At 40.8% G+C, this 22,752-nt stretch overlaps 1 protein-coding gene across 21 annotated transcripts in view; it reads right to left on the reverse strand.

Moving 5' to 3' along the window:
- MPDZ (multiple PDZ domain crumbs cell polarity complex component) overlaps nucleotides 1-22,752 on the reverse strand; it is a 139,885-nt gene that overhangs the window by 1,099 nt on the left and 116,034 nt on the right. For 16 of the 21 annotated variants that reach the window (XR_012042026.1, XR_012042038.1, XR_012042039.1 and 13 more), the window contains 4 exons: nucleotides 20,366-20,428; nucleotides 19,701-19,754; nucleotides 16,701-19,600; nucleotides 2,147-2,274 (listed from right to left, as the gene is read on the reverse strand). The gene's annotated coding sequence lies outside the window, so the exon portion shown is untranslated. Of the gene's footprint in view, nucleotides 1-2,146; nucleotides 2,275-16,700; nucleotides 19,601-19,700; nucleotides 19,755-20,365; nucleotides 20,450-22,752 lie in introns of all 21 variants that reach the window. The other 5 variants (XR_012042030.1, XR_012042031.1, XR_012042032.1 and 2 more) reach the window with 5 other exon arrangements.

A 22,752-nucleotide genomic window follows, 5' to 3' on the forward strand; every position in this document is an offset into this window, starting at 1 on the left:
CTGCTCCCACATGGATTCATCCACAGGTCACAGTCCCTTTGACTCGAGTTCACACCGGAGTTCCAGCCTGTCCAGTGCAGCAGCACAGAAACAGCAGCGATGTCCTGGCCATCTGCCAGCCCAGGCGCAAGGCCATTGCTGTTATCAAAATGTTCCCAGGCACAGCACAGCAAGATGATCAGCAGTACAGCAGCACGGCAAGCAGTGAAAGCAAAAAGCAGCCACTAACGAGCCCTAGACTCTAACATACAGTAAGGCAGGCAAGCCCATGGCAAGCACAGAAGCCTGCCGATTAATAGCTTAACAGTAATAACAGCTATAAATTCTATCTATCTAGCACATTCCAATCCAATCTGTCATTATCTCGAACCCTTCGAGCCCCACGTTGGGCGCCAAAAAGGACTGTCGTGGTTTAGCCCCAGCTGGCAACTAAGCACCACGCAGCCGCTCGCTCACTCCCCCCCGGTGGGATGGGGGAGAGAATCAGAAGAGCAAAAGTAAGAAAACTCGAGGGTTGAGATAAAGACAGTTTAACAGGTAAAGCAAAAGCCGCGCACGCAAGCAAAGCAAAACAAGGAATTCCTTCACTACTTCCCATGGGCAGGCAGGTGTTCAGCCATCTCCAGGAAAGCAGGGCTCCATCACGCGTAGTGGTTACTTGGGAAGACAAACGCCATCACTCCAAATGTCCCCCCCTTCCTTCTTCTTCCCCAGCTTTATATACTGAGCATGACGTCATGTGGTATGGAATAGCCCTTTGGTCAGTTTGGATCAACTATCCTGGCTGTGTCCCCTCCCAGCTTCTTCTGCACCTGGCAGAGCATGGGAAGCTGAAAAGTCCTTGGCTAGTGCAGCAACAACTAAAACATCTCTGTATTATCAACACTGTTTTCAGCACAAATCCAAAACATAGCCCCATACCAGCCACTATAAAGAAAATTAACTCTATCTCAGCTGAAACCAGGACATGGGGTAAAGCTCTTCTTGGGTAAACCTAGTTCTGCTTTGCAGATCTATTCTGTGCAATTTCTAAGCCAGCAGTTGCAACTTTCCTTTCCATTTTGCAGTAGTTCTGATGGCTGGTCAGTTCCTACCCCAAAGGGAAATATCCCTCCGAAACTATGGTATAGTAACACAATGCTGGTGACAGAGTAAGAAATATCCCTATTGCTAACAAAACACCTTCTTTACTCAAGTTAGTCATGCTCTTATGTCTGGAGGAACTGAAAATGAAAAATCCTCGCACATGATGGACACTTTCTCAGGTGTTAGCAAAATATGTGTGTCTTTGTCTGGTAATGTTTAGAATATGAACTACTTTCTATGTTAGAGGACAGGGTGCTTGAAACTTCAGTAAATACCTAGGCCAACTTTGGCAGCTGAAAGTGGAGCCTCTAATCAGTTCCTCTGCATTAAATCACTGGTTAAAATTATCTATGTTGTTACTCTGTCCCCCATTAACATATAGGGATCAAAGAAGAAGAAGAAACAACAGCTTTAACAAAGTTCAGAGGAGCAAGATAGCTGGGTGAGGGCAAGCATCTGAACAAATTGCTATTTGTGGAAAGCATTAGCAGACAAAGAGGATGAGGACAAGCAGAAAGTACTGGTGGCAGAAGCATCTCAGATAAGAACCCACATTTCATACTCTGGGCTGAATTCAGGACTCTTCAGTCCTCCTCAGCTCCCTTCTGCTGCTGCCAGTAATGAGTGCTGTCACCTGTAGGTCCACCACTCACATAGGTGTTTAGGAGTAGCACAGCATAGCCAATAGCTTAAAATAATTTTCCCATCTTTACTGAAAACTTTCCTCATCTGATAGGTTCCCGCACCATCAGCAGGGAGACAGCTACCATTAGAAATCTCTGCAGCATCCTGGCAGGTCAAGCAGGTGGTCTAGCCACTGTCGGGAAAATAAGGTTATTTCTCTAATAGCAACTAAGGCAAAGAATATCCCTGTGTTTGCTGTCTTTTGTCATGACTTAGATGTAGAAGAAAGGCTGGGAAGGGAAAAGATTGTCAGAGTATATTTTACCACAGTCTGTTGCTGCTGTCCTCCTGGTAACAGTCCTGCTCAAGTCACATAAGAAGGACAGTTTCTATCAGGCTGGTTTGGATATGTGTGATATACAGGTGTTTATCTTACCTTGTACTCAGTGGGGAATGAATCATTCACTTCGACTCAATGTTTTTTAGTCATTCAAGAGAGGTGCTGTGTATTTCTCTTCTTTGCCAAAGACCAATGTTTAATAGATGTTATGGAACAGTTTGTGCCTTGCTCAGAGATTGTGAGATATTAAAAAAAGAGAGAAAGAGTGCAACTTAGTACTTCACAGAACAAGCTACACAATATATAAATGCTGTCACTACATTGGCTGTCAGCCCAAAGCAATAAGATGGAAATTTGAAACACTAAGAATGAAGTCTTAAAGTTCCTATTTGGTTATGCCAAAAAGCTGAGTGTACTTCATAAGCCCCAATTATGTAGTTCATCATACAGAAAACAGGACACGGAGACACTGCTCACAGCTGTAACAGGATGTTCCATCCATTCATCCTGAGTTTAACTCCTGAGTTTAGCTCCTGAGTCCAGCTGACAGTGGCAGAAAATAGATACAATTTTATATCACATTATGTTTTTACTATTCAGGGGGGCTTTAAACCATGCCTTTGGGCCAGTTGAAATTTCCTACTTCTTCTGCAGGCTGTACTGAATACCAGTCCCAACTCTTCTCAAATGCCTCTTCATTCAAAGTTTATGCCACATGGCTGTGAAGGATCATTATTTTCAAACTTCATTTCTATTATTTTTTAAAAGAGGTCCCTGATGCCCTTACAAAGGGAGACAAAGGTTATAAACAAATAACATTTAAAAAAATTTAAAAGCTCTTCCCACCGCACAGTCTAATCATTCTGGAAAATACATTGCACATTTATTAAATACCAGGTTTTACTCAGGGGAAATCTATGGGAAAAATAAGGGAAAATATGCTTTTCTGCCATTCTGCCTCTCCCAATAAATCAACATTAGCAATTATAAAAAGAGAAGAGCTATTAACCACATGCTAATAATTCTGCCTTCATTTGTAATGGAAATAAGTCTCATGCATAGGAAGATTTTCACCCCTTTTCATGCAGATTATGCATATTCACCAGTGGGAACTAATCCTTGGCAAACTTTCCCTGGAGAAATGTCTTTAGCCTGAAAGGCAGCAGCCACTGTGAGTCCAATCTGTTTCACCACAGCATTCCTATGTTGTCTGCTTGCAGAGCACCCGACTATCTAGCATGTATGGCATTAACCCACTGCAAATGGTGTTGCTGCTTTCTGTCCTCTATTTGTCTGCAGGCTGGGAAAATATTCCCAATGGGGATTTATGGTATGGTGTTTACAGCGTGTTAATGTTCTGAACCCAAAGGTAAGCTCAGCACAGGCTGTGCTGCTCTTCTATCTGTGTCAAGAAGTTTGCTGGAAAAGGACAGCTGTACTCTACAGCCCACTTGGTAGACCTGTTGTTAACTACCTCAAAACCCTAGCTTTGCTTTTTAATTAGTTCATGAAGCCCAAATGACCATGTGCCTAACAGTTTCATAAAAAAACATGTAAAAACTGACCATAAAGTCACAAGATTGAACACAACGTTCAGTCCTACTCTATTTATCTCTTTGTGGAATAGCTGCTACAATGAAGTGTGAAATACAGAACTAACAATAGCTCCAGATTTAACCATAACACACTGGCAATAACACTGTAGTTAGCCTGTTAACAAAATTTGAATTACAGATGTATTAACTTAAAACACTGAGATCAGGTCTTCCCACAGCAGCACTGCATCAGCAGCAGATACTGGTCACTTGAATTGCTTCTTTCGAATTTGCAAGGCCAGAAGTATGTTTTTAGTGGCTTGGCTCTGTTACAGGAATTAAATAATAGAGTAAATTAGCTAATGTGTGGCACATACTCTACATTTAACACCAGTGAAATTGCTTCTAATATACAAGCCAAACCTTCCACAGCCAGAGGCTACTGACTATGGTTTGCTTATTTGTATAGTTTTCATATGAAATTGCAGATAAGTTTCAGTGCTGCTGTGCTGATACACTAAAAACTGATGTTAAATACCCTGGCTATATCATCTCCATCACCATACAGTTTGCATGCATATACAAAGGAAGAAAATAAGGGGTTACTGTTGTCTATTACAGAAATCAACGTGCACATATTAGAACAGAACCTGATTCAGACTTATTCAGACTTATTTCTCAGTTTGTTACTCTCTCTCCCTGTGCAAAGCAGCATTGTACTTCATACAATAATGCAACTGAAATACCAGTAGTAAAACAGCCTTGCTCTTTGTGCAGCCCCCTCACTTCCAGCTGGAGCACATGCTCTTTTCTCTGGTAGCTCTTCACCCACACAGCAGAGCATTGTCAGGGAAGGTCAGAAGAAATGAGATGCCCCCATAGCACTTTCATCCTTGCAGCATTAAATTTGTATTAATTTTAAGTGTTTATTTCACATACAAAGTTTTTAACTGCAGAAAGTTTTCAAGTTGTTAATTTAGTTTAGTTCATCTACCCAGTTTTCCTTTTGCTTTGATTCTACAGCCTGCAGCCTAGCACTTAAATGCCCATTCTTCTTTCAATGTATTTCAGTAGCTTGTTTGTATTTTTATGTGTAAACAAATGCGCTCAATACAGTAGCTGGATTTTTTTTGTTTTTCTATCATCCTGGCTTTCATACAGGGCAGGGTCTCTAGGATAACAAGGTTCTCATTTTCCATAGATCTGCAGTAACAGAGATTTTATAAATCAGCGAGGGTAATACCACCACAACTGCCCCACCTGGCACACAGGACACTGGCTAGTGAGTAACTGCTTAACTTGTTAACAGTAAGATAGCATTTCTGCAAACCCAATCTGCCAACTGATATTTCAGAAAAGGGATAATTTGAAGACTAGGTATTTGCTCCACTTAAAAATATTTTAAAACCTGATCATTTTGTAATTCCTGGCAAGAGATGTCTCTAAGAATGTTGTGTCTGAGATAAAGATGGCAGACCTGAGATGCAAATCCAAGCACATTTCTTCATTCTCCTTTTCTCTCCCATACAGAGCTTCTTTTTTTCTTTTTTTTTAAAGACAAATAATTTTTTTTTTAAACATCAGGAAAATATTCAATTGTTTTCAATGAAACAGGACACTGTATTCCAATATGCCAGTCTGCAACCAAAAATTTACAAGCTCAATGTTATCAGTAGGACACAAGGTCATCAGCGGGAAAAGACATGATACCTAATAGAATCGTAAAAATACAGTTCCCTGTTGCTGTAGTGACAAGACAAACAGAAACAAGGCACTGAGAAACACTTTCAGACCGAGATTTCTGTCCAAAGGACACAGGAGGTTATTTGGCAGCTGTCTTATCATTGGGGCACTCTGAGTGAGATGGGAGCCTGAGCAGCCACTGCTCACAGTGGCCACACAACAAACAAATTACTGCAGCCAGCAGCCTTGGTGCCTTACAGTCATAACCAACAGCTGCAGGTAGCTAGGGCGATGAAATCTGTGTACAATCAAGAATTAGTTTGGATCTTGACATGCAATAATGAGGAAAAGGAAGCTGAGATGGAGCCCTGCAGTAGCTTGCCTTGCAGTCGTAATCTGGTGTAAATATCTCTGGGAAATGAAATTTGCCTGGTTTTCTTCTTTTTGTTCTTTTTTAACAATTTAATTATCAGTGTTGTCATTTTGCCTAGTTTGAAATAAATCCACCTTTGGGGGAAGACTGTTTAAGCCAAATTTTCCTTGTGTGCCTTGCTACCCGACTGATCTCCAGAGAATTTGCAGTGAGTATCTGACACTGGCATTTTTTTTTAAAACTAGTCATGTGATCTGTTATCATTTTGCCCAGTAAAGTCACATGGAAATTAAATTTTGTCATTTTACTGCAAGCAAACTATTTCAGTTTGAGTTTGTTTTTACTTTATACTTGTTTCTGCATTTTTATATTTGTCCTGGCATGCTTCCCTTAATCTTGCACAGATGTCATTGTGAAACTATTAAAACTACGTTTCAGTTACAGCTGACATTAATTTACAGAAAACTTGATTTAAACAGAAAAAGATTTGTAAATCAACCTGGCTCAAAAAAAAAAAAAATAGAGGAAGCTGGAACACTTCTTGTAGTAAGAATATGCTGGACAAGAAGGTTTGGTTTGCTAAACCTTTCTCTCTGACTTAGTGAACATAAAAAGTTCTGGACTCTGGACTCATGCTAACAAGGTTCTCCCATCCAGCAAAAAAAAGACCCTAATTAAGACACTTCAGGCTTTCACAGATCTTCATATTCCCAATGTGTTATTTAATTTTTCAACAGTGTGAGAAGCTGCTTCTATTATCAGAGTCTGAGAAGAAAAATGCACACAATGGTATATTTTGTGCAATTAATGTGCAAAAAAATGCACATAAAATGCAACAGTATTGAGGAAGTAGGTATATGTGAACTTTTCTGAAATTACTTAATAAAACCCTGAAAGTTGCTCATTCTTCTTTTCTCTCACCTCTTAATATTGCTATTCTAATCTTTCATGGTCAATTGCTATTTTAAAAAAAGAGAGGCAATAGATCTTCCTACTATTGCAGTTGTTGAACTGTCTGTTTCTAAGCAGTAATACAGAAAAGCACTAGCAAAAAATAAAATTTAAAATAATTAAAACCTCATAAATTTCAAGACTATCTTTAGCATGCTCTAAGTAACAGAGACTGTTTAGTGTCTTGTAATCCTTTCCAGATATTTTTAAAATTTACACCAGGCAACTTTAACAGCATACTTTATCTATCAGTTGTCTTAAAAAAGCTACGGAGCAATAGAAAGGACCTATAAAAACAAATAGGAAAAATTCTAGCATTGTGGTCTCTCAGCTCAGAGAACGTTATGGTGCCAAACAGACCCATCGAAATGACTGGGGTGGAGTACTCAATGGCATTCACACCAGCTTCAGAGAAAAAGAAAAAGAAAACCAAACCTTTGGGGGGCATGCCATCGATCTGGTGGCAGAACACGTAGCATGGAGAAAAAATGTCCACCAGCAAAAAAACCCCCACCTTGTCAGTGAGTGCAGCTGGTTGGGGGCTAATGGAATGCATTTCAACAGTGAGCATGTGCCAGTAGTTTTTCTGCTTGCAATTTCATGGGACCCTTGCCCCATTTAGCTGCCTTCCCGTTCTTTCACTTGTGGGCACATGTAGCGCATTTCAACCACTTCATCCATTTGCATCCTCACTTAACCCATGCATGTATCTTCCCCAGAGCATCACTTGCCACACTCCATGATCAAAAGACATTAGAGAGCTTTTGTCCCTTGGAGCCCCAAGTGTGCTCATTATATTTATGATGGAAACAAACTATCCCCAACACTGATCTAATTAAAAGACAGTCCTATTCAGCAGAGACTGAAAAGTAGCCATCCTAAAGTCCTATAAATTCAACAGACCACTGTTGTTTTAACGTATTTGCTTCAGTGCTCAGCTGAATAGGAAAGTCAGAGCTGGGGCTCTTACTTTTTCAAGACTAAGAAACCCATCTATTCTACATTTTAAGTAAGACTACACAAATACCCAAAGGTCAAAACCACCTTTCCTTTATATGTCAGATGCACTGTAATTTTTCTTTGTATGACAGAAAAGGAAATAGTCAGAGTTGGCTAAATTGCTGAAAGTCTGTAGCATATACAACTGTGTTGTGTTTCTTTCATAGGCAATGTCAGAGATTAAATGTACTGTATAAGCAAACTGATTAGGACCTGACCTGTTTCCCCTTAAGTAGCAAATCTGGTTTTAATGAGGTAACTCTAACTTCACTGAAATAAATTTTTAAAAATCACCTGGTTTTCCTTTCATTCATATTGCTTAAACATTCCTCCCATCTTTGCTCTCCATTGCTCATTTTGGTTCTGTTCCCTTGAAACCTTGGTTCCAGTGATAAATCACCTGATGCACAATTAGTAAAGCCTGCCATAAAAGCACAGTATTAAGCACTTCATATGGAAGTATTTTTTTGTGAATGTTTACAAGTAAAGTTTTCGGTTTGGGTAACACCAGACGATTTTGTGAAATATAAGTCAGCTTTCTGTAGTAAATCTGAAAGAGCCCAAAGTGGACTTCAAACACAAAGATGAAATGAAAAGAAAAACAAAACCAACAAACTCATGTGAGAAATTCAAACGAAACATTTCCCTTGATCCCATTTATTCACCAAGCCCATGTACGACTGTTCTTAAGATACTGTTGTTTTTCAGTCCAATCCATATATCCTCTTCTAGATTTGAAGGGAGAGAGGGATAAAACCAGGCTCTCCAGAGATAAGCCTGGGGATGGCATACCAATGTTTGAGGGACAATGTGCTAGCGAGGTCCTTCTGTCTGCCATCTTAGTGGAGGTAGAGAATGGAAATCTACACAGTAGCAAAGATGCAAGGGTTGTTGATGTGTTAGAAACCACAGAAGTGCCGGTGAACAGTCACATAAGAATTAGGGCTTCTCCCCCAAAAAAGGTGGCAGGATCAATAGCCCAACTGAAGTGCATCTATACCAATGCACACAGCACAGGCAACAAGCATGAGGAGTTGGAAGTCATTGTGCATCTGGAAAACTATGATATAGTTGCTATCATGGAAACATGGTGGGATAACTCGCACAACTAGAGCTCTGCAAGGGATGGCTATAAATTCTTCAGAAGGGATAGGCAAGGAAGGAGAAGCAGTGGGGTAGCTCTGTATGTGAGGGAGAGTTTTCACTGTCTACAGCTTGATGATGGTGACGATAGCGTCAAGTGTTTATGCTAAGAATCAGGGGAAAAGCCAACAAGGCAGATATCATGGTGGGAGTCTGTTACAGACCACCCAACCAGGATGAAGAGGCAGACAAAAGATTCTATAAACAGCAGGGAGAAGTCTCACGATCGCTAGCCCTTGTTCTTGCGGGGGACTTCAACTTACCAGATGTCTGCTGGAAATACAATGCAGCAGAGAGGAAACAGTCTAGGAGGTTCCTGGAGTGTGTGGCAGAAAACTTCCTGACACAGCTGGTGAGTGAGCCAACTAGGGAAGGTGCCCCGCTGGACCTCTTGTTCACGAACAGAGAAGGACTTGTAGGCAATGTGATGGTTGGAGGCTGTCTTGGGCATAGCGATCACAAAATGATAGAGTTTTTGATTCTTGGAGAAGTAAGGAGGGGGATCAGCAGAACTGCTATCTTGGAGGGCAGACTTTGGCCTATTTAGGAGACTGGTGACAGAGTCCCTTGGGAGGCAGTCCTGAAGGGCAAAGGAGTCCAGGAAGGCTGGACATTCTTCAAGAAGGAAACCTTAAAGGCACAACAGCAGTCTGTCCCTATGTGCTGAAAGATGAGCCAGCAGGGAAGAAGACCAGCCTGGCTGAACAGAGAGCTTTGGCTAGAACTCAGGAAAAAAAGGAGAGTCTACAACCTTTGGAAGAAGGGGCAGGCAACTCAGGAGGACTACAAAGATGTCATGAGGTTATGGAGGGAGAAAATTAGAAGGGCCAAAGCCCAACCAGAACTTAATCTGGCTACGGGCATAAAAGACAATAAAAAGTATTTCTATAAATACATTCACAACAAAAGGAGAGCTAAGGAAAATCTCCAGCCTTTATTGGACATGGGGGGAAAAATAGTGACAAAGGATGAGAAAAAGGCTGAGGTACTTAATGCCTTCTTTGCCTCAGTCTTTAATAGTAAGACCAGTTGTTCTCTTGGTGCCCAGCCCCCTGAGCTGGAAGACAGGGACAGGGAACAGAATGAAGCCCCCATAATCCAAGGGGAAATGGTTAGTAACCTGCTACACCCCTTAGACACACACAGGTCTATGGGGCCAGATGTGATCCACCCAAGGGTACTGAGGGAGCTGGCAGAAGTGCTCACCAAGCCACCTGCAATCCTTTATGAGCAGTCCTGGCTAACCAGCAAGGTCCCAGTTGACTGGAGGTTAGGAAATATGACACCTGTCTACAGGAAGGGCTGGAAGGAGGATCCGGGGAACTACAGGCCTGTCAGCCTGACCTCTGTGCCAGGAAGGTTATGGAGTCGATCACCTTGAGTGCCATCATGTGGCACGTACAGGACAACCAGGTGATCAGGCCCAGTCAGCATGGGTTTATGAAAGGTGGCAGGTCCTGCTTGACTAACCTGATCTCCTTCTATTACAAGATGACCTGCTTAGTGCACAAGGGAAAGGCTGTGGATGTTGTCTACCTAGACTTTAGTGAAGCCTTTGACACCGTTTCCCACAGCATTCTCCTGGAGAAACTGGCTGCTCATGGCTTAGACAGGCGTACTCTTCGCTGGGTAAAAAACTGGCTGGATAGCCAGACCCAAAGAGTTGTGGTGAATAGAGTTGAATCCAGTTGGCAGTCGGTCACAATTGGTGTTCCCCAGGGCTCTGTGTTGGGGCCAGTTCTGTTTAATATCTTTATCAATGATCTGGCCGAGGGGATTGAGTTCACGCTCAGTCAGTTTGCAGATGACACAAGTTGTGTGGGAGTGTTGATCTGCTTGAGGGTAGGAAGGCTCTACAGAGGGACCTGGACAGGCTGGATCGATGGGCCAAGGCCCACTGTATGATGTTCAACAAGGCCAAGTGCTGGGTCCTGCACCTGGGCCACAACAACCCCATACAACGCTACGGGCTTGGGGAAGAGTGGCTGGAAAGCTGCCCAGCAGAAAAGGACCTGGCAGTTATTGGTCGACAGCTGGATGAATATGAGCCAGCAGTGTGCCAAGGTGGCCAAGAAGGCCAATAGCATCCTGGGCTTGTATCAAAAATAGTGTGGCCAGCAGGAGTAGGGAAGTGATTGTGCCCCTGTACTCAGCACTGGTGAGGCCACACCTCGAATACCGTGTTCAGTTTTGGGCCCCTCACTACAAGAGAGACATTGAGGTGCTGGAGCGTGTCCAGAGAAGGGCAGCGAAGCTGGTGAAGGGTCTAGAGCAGAAGTCTTATGAGGAGTGGCTGAGGGAACTGGGGTTGCTTAGCCTGGAGAAAAGGAGGCTGAGGGGAGACCTTATTGCTCTCTACAACTACCTGAAAGGAGGTTGTAGCAAGGTGGGTGTCGGCCTCTTCTCCCAATAGGACAAGACGAAATGGCCTCAAGTTGCAACAGGGGAGGTTTAGATTGGATAACAGGAAAAATTTCTTCATGGAAAGGGTTGTCAAGCATTGGAACAGGCTTCCCAGGGAAGTGGTTGAGTCACCATCCCTGGAGGTATTTAAAAGATGTGTAGATGTGGCGCTTAGGGACATGGTTTAGTGGTGGACTTGGCAGTGCTAGGTTAATGGTTGGGCTTGATGATCTTAAAGGTCTTTTCCAACTTAAACAACCCTATGATTCTATGATTCTTTTCCATATCTCAACAGTCTTTTTTCCTGAGCACAACCTATTCTGAAAAATGCTTCCTTTTTTCACCAAGCTGTATTTACGCTAACGAGAGCTGGTAAATCTTCTTGCAGTACCTCTTGCCAACCTTCACTGGTTTTTTTAAGGTTTTGTGTAAAATTATCAAGTCAGAACTAGTCAAAAGGTTAAGATCAAGTAAATTTACAAGCAACTGCTGTTGCAATATAATCTGCAGGAAAATCTCTTGTATTTGAGTCATCCCAGCAGAAATCTAGATTTTCTGCATTAATTTCCATGGAATTACTTTTGGATCTACCCCTGACTCACAAGCATTTTACGTTGTATTTAAATGACCCACCAGACTGCGTTGTCTGATGCACATGGTCTGTCTGTCTATCTATCTACAGATATATAGACATAGATATGTGTGTATATATATATCACGTTAAGAATATTTTCAGATGACTATCCAATAGGTTTTTTTTAACACAATGATACTTAAATAGCCGTGGATCACCAAGATCCAAGTACTTTCAATGAACTCATACTCCATATGAATAAGAAAAGAAAGGCAGGAGGGAAAGATACAGTGGAGTGAGAGATATAGTGGAGTGAAATAGCTCAGAGCCATAAAAGGACTGTCCAGTCTAAATTTTAAGCATTGTTAACCTATTGTGGCCATTTTCAGAAATAGCTGTATTGAAAAAATTAATGAGTTTTCCATTCAAAACTTGCATCTGCCCTAACATGCAGGCAGCCTTGCAGGTACCATGTGTATATTTCACACATAAACATGCCCCTTCACCACACACTCTAAATTAAGAAGATGACACAAACACTCAGAGTGTCTCATTGTCCTTACTTGTTCTGTATAGTCTAAAGGAATAAAAAAATTTCCTTGTCCAAAGTTGTGTGAACATATCACAGACAACGCTGCCTTCCAATGAATTATTTTCTGCTTGAGAAAAATTGTTCCGTTTGGTTTGCAGGTTCTTCCCAACATCTGCTTTTAGTATAAAAATCTGTGGGCTTATTTGCCCCTTTATTTCCTCACATTAAAATCTTTGATTTTCTCATGCCTATTATGCTAGCAGATGTCATCTTGAATCAGAAGGGTCTCGAAAGTTGTGTTGCAGATATATTGTGTACATCTTCCAGTGCATTTTTCCACTGAAGTCACTTGCGGGCACTGTCATGTCCTGGCAAACACCAAAAAGCCAGTAGGTGCTCCTTTTCTGTAATCTGTGCAGACCAGTGGGAGTGGTAGGGTCTGTACTGCCACACTCCACGTGGATATAAACTCCCTTTTACAGTGTTTACCATTAGTGACACTGCTGCATTCCTGAAAGCAAGAATGAAAATGACAGATTTCTCCCTCACACAATACACTCAATGAGTTTTTGAAAGCAGTATACATGAATCATACAGAGAGGAGATGAAACTACTCAAGCGGAGCCCTTTCCCATCTAACAAGGACATAACAGAGTTGCACCTTGCCAACTGAAGTCCTTAGGAGACATACCAATTTAGGAAAGTGCAGCACAACAGTCTCTTCAACCCATTTTGGAAGAAGACTGGGAAAGACCATGACTATGCCCACTTCCACGATGAGAAGCCACTTACAGGATTATTTCAGAGAATCTCTGAGATCACAGTATCTGATCCACGAAGGCTTTTTTGTGAGGCTGTTCTCAGTATTCTCAGTGACCTGATATGCCTTACTGTAACAGGAACTAACTTCGTTTGCAAGGCCAAGGCCAGCATATCATGCAAAGCAGAACTCAGGAGCAAAGGAACAAAGGAGGCACCCACATGAACATGTATGCTTGATACCCATAAATATTGATAGTGCTCTCTTCACACTGCTGAAGTGTAGAAGTAGTCCTCATCTTTCAATTTAACATGAAAACTAAAGGTGGTATGAAATTCAACAACTGTGTATCCAAGGATACACAGGAAGTCTAGAGCATGAGGAACTCGGATCAGGTGTTTCTGAGTGTTGGCCCAATGTCTTAAGCCTAAATCCATAATCTGTTCAATACATTCATTTGGTTACAGGTAGTAAGAAACAGATCTTTTGACTCCTTACAGAAATAATTCTATACCAACAAACAATCTTTTTGTCTATTGATATCCCTTTCTAAGCAAGAACTTCTGAAAGAGAAAAGAAAGAAAAAACTAATCTTATTAACTTGGAAATTTGTTTTATTTCACTTGCAGATTTGAAGAAGACTTTCCTCTGAATAATGGGAACTCACATGACCACTCCAATTGAAGGAAAAGTGTATTTGTTTCTCTGCCTACTGCCCTTTTTTGCCTTATATCTTGACTGTGGTACTTGATGTCATGACTTTGATTTTTCAAAGTATTCTTATGTGGTCATGCACCAAAGGTTTCTATTGTTCTCCCAAACAAATTCCCAGAAATGTCAATGGTAGTTTAAATTAAAGAAAGGAGAACAGAGAAGTGCCCAGCAAAGTGGTTGAGTCACCATCCCTGGAGGTATTTAAAAGACGTGTAGATGTGGTGCTTAGGGACATTGTTTAGTGGTGGACTTGGCAGTGTTAGGTTTACAGTTGGACTTGATGATCTTAAAGGTCTTTTCCAACCTAAATGATTCTATGATTCTATCTAAGCAGGGACTAACCAAATGAAACAGGTCATCATTTCATAAAACTCCAAGAATAGAAGCGGTTAACAAATTTTATTTTCATTGACAATCAATCCTAGAGCAGCGTAAAAATTCTGGCAGATCCTCTCTCTAAGTGAGGAGGGCTTTCACAGCCTGACTACGTTATTCCTTTGTGTGTTACCAGTTAGTAGTTGCCTAAAATCAATATTAATAAAACAGTGTACAAGCATTAAAACCCTTGAGTCTGCTGCACATTTGCAGCCAAAAACTGATTCCAGCTGATTCCCACACTACACTGCTCAAGAGTGTTTTTAAGTCACCATTGCCCCTAGAGATGGCCATTTTCTGTTGTTATTTTGAATACACATGGTGATGTCAGCTGTTGGCTCAAAGATTTCTGCATTCTTTTGTAAGCTCCTACACAAAGGCTTTTGTGCTTTAAAATAGATGCCCAAGGGACTGTGTCATTCTCTCAGGAGGCTGGGCTAGAGAAAGCCAGATGCCTGCAGAGAGACTGACATCCTGGTGATAAGTGTGGAAGCTGTGTCCCTGCTCTTCTGGGAGACTCTGGGGAGTGTCTCCCCGCAAATCACCGGCTGGGTGGTGAGTTCACACACAGGCTTTCTCCACTGCGAAGAACAAGTCAAGCAGGTTCTGCAACAAGGGCTGCTTTCATGCATGACATTTACCAGCCAGCGATCCCACATACTAGCAAATAGAGCAGATCTTCCAAATAAGAAGTAGTAATCTAGACAAGCTAGGCCTCCAATCCTCTCCGTTTTAACAAAGGAGAAACTATTCATCTGCTTTGGATAAACAGGTGGATGGATGCTGGCTGGAAAGAGAAAAGAAAGGTCAAATACTCTCGGGCCCAGGACTAGAAAGTCTTTTGGTACAGCCAAAAGGGAGAGTTCCTCTGGAAATGATTCGGTATCACATTACTGCTCTTATCGTAGAGTTATCACTTGCATCTAGTGACATTTATTGAGCCCCTTCCAGTAAAATGGTCTAAGGCAAAAGAATATTTATCTTCAGGCTGGCAGAGGAAAGATGGCCATAACCAGTTTCGAGAACTGCCAGACAGTGGCAGGGCTCTCCCCCCTCCCACCACCTCATAGTTTACATTAGGTGGCAAATCTGGTCTCCCAGTGAGTTTTTGGCTACATCTCCAGTTTTACCAGAATAAGGCATCTGCTCTTTCAAGTTTTGTTCACATGAATAATATCAGTGTTGCCGGCAGGACTATTAATTACAGCTGAGCATTACTCACACAAACAAGATGTACTGGATTAGGTCTTTACATGACAATACCATGGAAACTCCAGTCTGGATTTGCCCAGATAAACACACTAAGGAAGCAATAGCTAGACAGCAGGCAGGAAAATATGAAATAAAATAGAAAAAACAAAAATACAACTCTGTATTAGGTAGTTTTGGTAGGATGTTCCATACCTGCTATTTCATAACCCACCTTCACCACCTTACAAATATTTGGCACCCTTCTCAAACCAAATACATACTGAATCCATACTGAACAGTTAAGACACAAAAACCACTCATCACTTGTCAGCAGTGCCTACGTGTAGGTACAGTTTTTATGAGCCCTAATAAAAAATGAACACCATAGTCACCACTGGTTAACTTTATGCAACAGCTTGGCTTTCTTCTCACACTGAAAAAAGCCTCATTTTATACTGCATTTGTGAGAACAGTGAGAACCCAGAACTTTTTTTCCTGCAGAATGAAGTTGTTAAGATTCTTTTCTTTCTACTTTTAAATGCACTTTACCTCACCTAAGTTATTAAGCATGAACATACAATATGAACACAGTCAAGTAGCATTCTGTCAGAAATTTTCAAAGTTTTGGAGGGTAACTTCATCAAATATAGGCCAAACAGAAGGTACCTGTTATTTCTTATCTTATTCCTTCTGTTTCTTACCGAAACATGCTAACAGTGTTAGCATCTGCCAACATCTCCTAAACCCTGGAGATGCTCGGAGGAGTTCTCCAGCCAGCATCGGTTCACTGTCACTGGGGAATAGTGATAAATTGCAGAGCATCATCACTGATAACAATGTCATCTTATCACTACATCGAATACTGGCGAATAATATTTGTTTGGACTACCACATGAAATGGTCAGCTGTGCCATGATTTGTATCATGGTGCAGTCTGGTAATTCCTATGCAATTGTACTCAGTAATCATGAGTTGGCTTTTGACTTGGAAACGGAGGAGAAAAGTGGTTTACAATACTTTTGGTTAAATACAATTCCAGCTCAAGGCAAGAAGTTTCAAGTTTTTCCCACTTTCCATAAGGAACGATTGTCACAGTAGGAAAAGCAAACATTTGTAGCTTGCCAGAATTAACATCACCTGGTTGTTATCAGTAAAATTCAAAGTTAAGCATGTGCACTGTTTTCTGCTACCGGTTTTTCAGGCCAGCTGCAGGATCAGGAAGACAACACCGCAGTGTGTCATATTTGGACATTTTCCCAAGGAACAAGAAAGGCCAGAAAAGACATCTCTCAGGCCATGCCTCATGAGAGGAATATAAATACATCCTTTAAGCACAAGATTAGCAGCAAGCCAAACATCAGGGAAGTGCAAAGAAGCAGTGTGTTCTGCATCAGCATTGGGAAGAAACTGAACTCACTTTCTTTCCTGAGAAGATCTCTTCTCATCTGACTCCTGAATTCTGGTATCACATTTACTCAAATCATCTGTGTGAAAGAGGAAGAAGGATAAAAAATAAGCTCTCATCAGCTGGGTTTCAAATCACTCAATGGCCATGCACTAATAGCACACATCAACCGGATGCAGCCAAGGTCAGCAGAGAAAGTTTGAACTAAATTTCTCTTGTGCCTTGAGCTTTGAGTCTGGCTCCCAAATGCTGTGGGCAACACACAAAGACCCAAAACTGTGTCACAAAATGCAGTCTGTTAAGAGATATTCCAAGCACCTCTGGCCATGACTGGCATATTTTTCTGCCACAGTGCAAAGCGTCACAGAAATACTGCATATTCCGGACTGACTCACTGCCTTGTTTGGCCTAATAAGGACAAACATAACCCTGAATCCAGAGTCTTGAATGTCATCTTCTCAACAACACAGCCCAGAATGTAGATGAGGGTAATGTGTTAAATCACAAACTCCAGATTTTGTCATTGCAGTATCTTTTTGTTTCGTGGGGTGAGGTGGACATGGCTGGGGGGAAAGACTTACTTCAATATGCAGGTATTTACTGCACCTTCTAAGCAATAGGGAGTATAAAGGAAATGTTCAGCAAATAGAAATGGTGAAAGTGGCACAGCTGAAATCCATCCTGGCTGTAATCTGCAGTGACAGCTTTCTGCTATGGATTTACAATAAATCATTGCTGTTTCTAATTTATTAATATATTTACAAGTCCAGATTTTTAACATTCCTTGTAGGAGTATAGATACATTTAAAAAAAAAAGTATTCCTGGGACATGCTGGGGCAGATTGTCTAGTCAATACAGCTACAGTAATTTATATTCAGAAAGATTTATTTGTTTATGCCTATGCTGTAATATACTCTACCAGCTTTTTTATCACAGGTATTGTATTTCAATTCAAACTTGGTTGCTGCTACTTTTATATTTCAGCAAATTTCTAAAAAACTGACAGTTCAATGTATAGGGTTCAGCTGAAAATACTCCACACAAATTAAAAAGTCAAGTGAACAGAAATGCATCATGCATTGCAACTTCATTTTAAATAAACAAATCAATGGTGTTCTGTCTGTGGCCTCAGCATGAAAGGTAATTGATGTAGGATAACAAATCAATGTCCCTTGACTTTTCTGAAAGTTTAACTGAAGCTCTCAATGGGGATCATTGGCACTGTTTTAATGGGAGGGATTACATAACATAATATGTTTGCCTCAATTAGTTGTAAACCAAGGTAATGGAGCATTATTAGTATACCTAGACACCAGGAAGACCCTAAAGTAACTTTGAGAAGGGAATAATTTGTTCAGTTAGACAGAAGCTATATTGAAATGAATATTTCATAGCACTGATACAAACAGGTGTGCATAACCTTCCATAACTAATTTGTCAAATATAATTTATGTGGTGGCCTTAAGCTAAAGTAGAACAGCCACCAGTAGCATGCTCAATTCTTTAAAAAGTGCTTGTTTCATGTGAAAGATGACTTTTCTTCTTTGTTGGTTTTAGCACTTACTTAACAAATCTTCCTTTCAAAATCCATCAAGTGCACTACCTGCATGAAATAAATTCATTTCCTAGAAGAAGAACAGTACTGTCCTTGTATTGCATGTGCACGTTCACATGCAGGTATCACCATGCTACACAGGTGATCGAACCATATGATAGTAAAGCATGGAAAAAGTACTTCCATCAAGTTCTGAATATCTACAAACTGGCAGATCCCAGCAATAACCTTGTTGGCCCAATTCACTAGGAGAAGAGGAAAACCTTTTCTTGCTCTGATCTATGATATGTGACTGAGCCAAAGAAGGAAGATGCAATTTCTTAATAGATACAAGTTACCAGAAAATTTAAAATGAGAACCGTTTTTTCCCCGGAAAAAAACCCCTAACCCTAAACAAAATAATAAGATCCACGGCATGTCTCTCAGATGTCATTTGGTTCTTTAAGAATGAAACACAACATGAATAATTAGTTCAGAGAGAGGCAAATACATAGGTGTATATAGACATACATAGACATTTGTATATATTTTTGCACATGAAACAGGCATAAATGAACATTTTATGTGCTTTTCATTACTCAAAAATGTCTGGTGGAGCTGAGCTGCAGTTTGACATTGAATTGAAGATAGGGGAGAATTTACTATTGATTCTACAAATGATCCGTGTTGTTCACAGGAAAGGAAAAGGGGAGTTCATGTAATAGAATTTTGAAACAGACTATGTAGAGAGCCCAATAATACAAATACAAGAGGCAAACCATGTTGATCACTTGAAAAATGTATGCAACCTATACTAAAATGAACAATCAGCACAGCAATTAACCTACCACAATAGCATGAACAAACATTGCATAATGCACACTGTAGCACAATGCCACAAGTCTTAAAGAAAAGCAATGTCACTGAAATAGTCACCTAGTAGAAGTCACTTTCAAGAATTTCAGCAGTGCTTTAATGCTGAATACCTCCCTATTCCTTGGGAAAGAAAACCTATGTATATGCGAGGGCCTGGGGGGGGAAACTTTCTGAGAAGTACTTCCATCTGTCACCTATTAGTTACAGAGGTCTTGTTCTGAGAGTGTAAGCATGCCAGTGAATCCAACACGATCTGAGTCACAGCCATCATTGGAACTGCATTTAGCAATATATCATGTCAATCGACATTTTGTTTTCACACAGCGGTGGGAAAAAGCTTCTCAGAATGGCCAGGCCTTTCAAGTTAGATTGAAAGATCTGGAGCTGAACATTTACATGAACGGACTATGGGTCCAAATTAAAAGCTGTCTCACTGAGTTGCTCTTTAACTTCCCAAATCTAAACCCAAGACCAATAGCTCTTGTTTTCTTCTTCTTCAGCCTGTAAGAATGAAAGAGAAAAGGTTAGACATACAGCATTATGAATAGGTCACGCTGAATTCCGAGAAGCACTGTACAAATATTAATCTATGGCTTCCTACCTATTAAATCCAAGCATGAAGCCTTTCTTGCTGCAACACTCTGAACTCCAGAGTCTGTATGAATGTAATATGTTTGTCACAGGTAACATAAATGCATCATTAGACAACTGTTACAAATTAAGTGATGGAAAAAAAATCAAGAAGCACAAAAATAAAATAGAAGTTATTATTTATAGCTGTAAATCACCAGGTTTGAAAAATATCATGAGGGACTGCTGAAGTCACACCACCTGTTTTAAATACATGAAGCTGGGGAAAACTTAGTTAATAATTTATGAAGTACTAACAAGAAGGAGAGAAGGAGAGAAAGCTGAAGAATTAAACAACCAAAAGAGAGAGAAAAAAAAAATAAAAGGAAAAAAAGAGAGGGGAGGCTATTTCCATAGAGTGATTTTTAAGTAAAAATGGCAGTTATTGCCATTTGGCTCATTACAGGAGTTTGCTTATTGACATAGTCAGAGATAACAACTCCTAACATATTTTTGCAGACCAAATATGTCTGCTGTTTCCATCCTGGAGTCATGTATTACCAGCTTGCTTCAAGCAATGTGTTTTCAGCAGTCAGTTCAGACATTCAGTGAATTCAATTCAAGTCCAGCAAAATTTTGCAAATAAGTAAACATTCCCTAAAAAAAAAAAAAATCTTCATTCAATTTGATATTTACCTTTTAAACAACGTTCTTCTGGGTGAGTCCAGTTGGGCTCCCCTTTAGCCATATGAAAAGACCCTGCAGGCAAGACAGACACAACTAAAAAATATGAAACAGCTGTTTCCTCAGTTGACACACACAAGAGAGGTAGGATTCAGGTCTTCTTGCCACCCTGATAAGGCATTCAAACATTCTTTGCTGATGAGGCAAGCATCAGTGAACTGGGGAGAAGAGCCAGTGCTGGAGCTCCCCAGGCCACATCCTCAGTGCTGCCGAGCTGCCCTCTGTCACCAGCTCCATCCACTGGTGACTTAGTGACACCAGGCAGTCCTTAGATTAACCTCTCTGCTTGCTTTCTTTAGACTTTACACTTCTCACATAGATGTCCTCCTTCTTGGATCCTCGCACACCTGATGATCCTGTTCCAACCACCCTCCCTCTGTCTGTAATCTTATCATCATTATCTCTCTGCAGACTTTCTTTCTGCTCGTCCTCGCACCCTCTTAGTGCTCTCACTTCTCTGAGTCAGAGTTGTGCAGCTGGGTGGGACCTGAGCTGGATCCTCATCTATTAGGGATCCCATGTCAACAGCAAGTGTTACTATGAGCCAGGGCTCCTCATCTGGAGCAGGCACCTATCCCCAGAATGCAGCACACTTTTCTTATGAGTGTCAGTGGACACATATCCAGATGTTTGCTTCCAGAAATCCTATCTGCAATTTTCTTCACTAGCTCATGGGAAGTCAAAGACCTGGGAGCAACAGAATCCCTTGGTAAGAGAATATGAAGTGACAGAAACCAGGCTGTACTGCACAATGTTCTTACTGAGACAGGAGGATGATCCCAGTGCTCAAATTCAGGTTTTAGGAATGCAAAATAAACACCCCAGAAAAAAGGCAAAAGTTTTTTGCATAATACAATGTTATTATTTACTTTACCTGGCAACCAAGACTGTACTAAAAATTCAAATGAGCTGTTTTAGAGACTTCAAATCTGTAGGAACAATACACAGTCACAATTATTAGAGGTAGGAGTGGCTGTATTTCTTTCTACTGACTCATTTGACCCTCTCAACTTCCTGACTTTCTTCTTTTTAAATGCCTACACTGTCCCTTTTCATGCATTTTGTGTTCTGTTCTATAACAAGACTCACAAGAAACTTAAATAAGCCAAGAGGAGAGAAGAAAATCAATCACCTGCTGAAGTTAAGATTTAAGGGCAACCAACTCAACAAGGCATATTGGTATAAACCTAAATGTGTGAAGAGAGTTCAGTGAAGCTAAAGTGCTTCCATGAATTGGAGACAAATTTCCAGAACCTCAGGAGTTTATTTAGGCATCTTATGACCCTTGAAATTAATGGGAAATGAGACCCTAAAAATTGCTCCATCCCTCAATCTATACAAGGAAGGCAGGCTAGGCATAGACAGCAATCTAAAACTAGGGTCATGTAGGAAATGAGCCCACCATTCAGTATGATCCCAGGGTGTGAGCTGCTATTTTTTTCCTAGTGATCCCTGTGCTGTTTTATTATTAACTGGGAAGACTTGCATAAACACAGATTCAAATCTTACACACAGAAACTGTCAGACTGAGTGCATGTGCAGACTGCCTGTGAAATCAGAGGCACCATTTCCTCTCTCTGCCAGTGCTGCTGCTCTGAAATGTAGTCAGAAACAGATAGACGCATTCACAAGGCAATGTTCAGGATGATTTCTGCCTCTAAGGAAATAAGTAGGAAGCATCAATGGTTCCCTTTACACAAGACTTCCAGGTTCTTAAGTGGAAGGCACAGTAAAGCCTTGTTGGACAGAACAAACCCAGAAAACAAATTTTCTTGGGCTGAATTGTCTCTTCCACCCCAGTGGAGATGTCTCAGATAAAGCACCTTAAATGACACTGTACAGTTGTGGTTAAGCAGCTCATTTCCACCTGTACCTTTTTTTCACTGATTTTCTGCAGAAGGTAACCTCAGAGGAAGGGAACTTCTTTAGTTTGGGCTCAAGCTAGAAATTTCCAAAGCACTAAGACCTTCAAGTTGAAAAAAGGAGAACTGGCTCAGGACAAAAAGTTGTACTAAATTTTATGAGAGTGAGAGAGAGACAGAGAAAATCCTGTTATGACCTCTTTTTCAAAAGCACAGTGCAGTAGCTAAGCATTAAATAACAGCTCAATAGGTTTTCATCAATGCAGCAAAATAATTATCTGGGAAAAGTTATATAACCTCTAACAAACAAGGGCAGAGATCAAGATATTTTTATATGTGGTCTGTAAGATTCCCTCCTGCATGAAATAACTTCTTGGATAGAAAAAACTCATCATCTTTACAGTGCTGGACACAAATGACCTATTATTTTAGCACCAATTAAGACTCCTTCATGCAGAGACTAATAGGGAAATTCAT

The sequence above is a fragment of the Ciconia boyciana genome, chromosome 4 (assembly GCF_034638445.1).
Source record: "Ciconia boyciana chromosome 4, ASM3463844v1, whole genome shotgun sequence".
Classification (NCBI taxonomy): Eukaryota; Metazoa; Chordata; class Aves; order Ciconiiformes; family Ciconiidae; genus Ciconia; species Ciconia boyciana.